Source organism: Lissotriton vulgaris, chromosome 4_1, assembly GCF_964263255.1.
Source record: "Lissotriton vulgaris chromosome 4_1, aLisVul1.2, whole genome shotgun sequence".
NCBI classification, from domain to species: Eukaryota; Metazoa; Chordata; class Amphibia; order Caudata; family Salamandridae; genus Lissotriton; species Lissotriton vulgaris.
The window spans coordinates 1,284,622,145-1,284,624,892 of record NC_141691.1 but is presented as its reverse complement, the minus strand read 5'-3'; positions in this window follow the sequence as shown (position 1 = coordinate 1,284,624,892).

Sequence of the window (2,748 nt, the reverse complement as noted above, 5' to 3'; positions counted from 1 at the left end):
GAAAAAATAAGAGGCAAAATCCGTGATATTTGAGGTTTTCAAAAAAGGGGTTTTATTCCTTAAAAAGGAATGGGTATTTGGTTCGAACCAAAGGTGGCATACCATTCCGTCACCACGTAGGTTCGGGAAGGGACTGACAGACAATACTTTATTGACAGTTAATAGTATATATAGTCAATGCATTACAGTAAAGGCAGATGCAGAAGGCGTAACAGCTGAGGGGAGAGATAAGAATACACATACGTAACAGAAAAAGGCGTTACAATAGGCGTGCACCAGAAACGTCATTAAGAAGATGTCATAAGTGGGTGGATCCATAAAAGAATCCTGCAGTGTCAGCAGAAATACATGACAGAGATGCGCGCGCAGGCAGCATGACGAGTGATTGACGTGTAACTGGAGGGTGAAGGGGACTTGACATTTAGCCCTACATGAGGAGACAGAAGTCTGGGATGTCAGAACAACCTAATCCCAAATCGTATCTAATATCTCGTGTTTAAGGAACTATATTATCTGGAAGGAAAGGTCTCTCGGACAGAGGCTATTCTATACTAACTGTGAGTGCGTGTATAAGCGTCTTCGTGTCTGCATGAGATGCGAGGGGCCATGGGCCTACCATGTTAACAGGAGCTATGAATTACTTGCACGGAGACAGTGAGGTCGGGCCCTTTGCTCTGCAGCTGGAAGGATGTTTACTTGAACTACTAGACAGGAATGTATTTTTCGAGGAGCGGAGCAGATAACTTGAAGGCTGAATACAGTCTTGGCAGGCAACAGGCTGAACCGAGCACCGTTAGCCGCACAGCGAGTAAGGCAGAGGTCATGGGTACAGATGCAGGCCCAGGCTGAAGCATTCAGAATCATAAGGCAGGAAAAGGCTCGATGGCAGAATTCAGGGCCTACTTCGCCAGAACTGAAAAACGTGTAAAGTACACCACATAAAGACGTTGGCAAGGCATACTTAGGAACGGAATATTCGACCCATTCATGGTGGATCTGAAAGAGGACATGTTAACGTTGGACGCAAATGTATTTGCGTCTTCATAACTGGAAGTGGAGGGAACATACATGTACTTGTAGTGCGTACACGGAGTCGTTGGGGTCTAAGATAGGGGACACAATTGATCATAAAAAATCATATTTCCTCATTCCCTCCTTGTCCCCTCCGGACCCTTCATGATATATCGATCCTCATGAATCGATCAATCTGTTCACGTAACATCATTTGCTCTTCTTTCTTCTTATGGCGTTTTGAATGGGAACTTGAATGTGGAATACATGATGTGGCACACAGGCCGCAAATTGCTGGCCCACATTGTAGACATAGGCAGCAACTGAATACTATGAGAAGGGTAATGCCTAGGAAGGATAGGACCTTCCATCCCCAGGCGGTCAACGTTGTCCAGAACCAACCGGACCAAGTCCAGGTGCCTGGATTTTGGTGTATCAAACTTGCAATCTTATGAAGGCGGGTAATGGCTCTATATACTGATGGCGCATTTTCTGGAATGAAAACACAGCAGCTTGACCCGATGACCTTACAGGCTCCGCCCCTATCGGCCAGGATGACGTCAAGGACGAGACGATTTTGAAGAACAACAACCCGCATAGCAGACTGCTCCTCTGTTAGGTTGCCTAGGGCGGAAGTAGTTTCATTCACTACTGCTTCAAGGGTTCTAGTTAATTTGCGTATCAGTTTACTATTAAAGACAGCACCTAAGTAGGGAAAGAAACCTTTATTGAAGTCTGTGTATTGTTCCCATGCCGTTTCAGTGTAATCGACAATCGGGAGATCTCTTCGGAGTCTATTGTTTACTAGATTAGTGTTTCTATGATAATCAGGAGGGGCTAGGAAAACAGGTGGCAGAAGGAATGCAATGTAACAGGTACCATCCCAATCTAGAGGTAAGCGTATATATGCGGTATGACCACAAATGAAGTAGGAATGACGAGTAGCTCTGAATGTAGACTTGCCTTGATCACTGAATTCGACCACAGTAGAACATTTACTATGACCTAAGTGTACTGAACCATTCTTTCTAACACATAATTCACCTGTGACTGGTAATACTGACATGGCAGGCAAGACTGGTGCAGCTTCGGATTCAACATTCAAAATCATGAGGTTAATGGTAAAGTTACCTAATCCATATACTTCATTTTCGAGATCAGTTCCTGTCCTTGTGGGAAGTCCCTCCTTGTTAGGGTAGCAGGCTTTAAGCAAAACCAAGTTCAGGTTTCCCCAGAACCAATTTCCTTCATAAACTATAGTATCAGAATCTAAAGAATTAATCAATCTAAACCATGCACCACATGAACCATTGTGTGTGAACGGGTACGGAAAAAGAGGCAGAACTCCCTTGTATTTCTGGTAGGGAGGGAGTCGGCCACATATCCAACAATTTGTAGTGTTGTTGGTCAGATGGGAGTGATGTAACATACTAATGAATGTGTTGTTGCGCAGCGCAAGTCTGTAAGACAATTCATGCGGAGGTAATTCGCTAAAAGAATGTTCAGCAGTAACGTTGAAAGCAGAATGTGCACGCTTGAAAATAGGATAATATATATGCAATAATATACTGGCAGCAATAATCAGCAGACTCAGAAAAAACATAATCAATAATGTCACTATACAGTGACTACGAAGTGATTTACAATATGCACGTTTCTTGAGCTGTATCTGTCTATCTCTCTCTCTATTTTGGTCTAGGGGATACATGTCAGAAACGAATTTAACCGATTCACCTA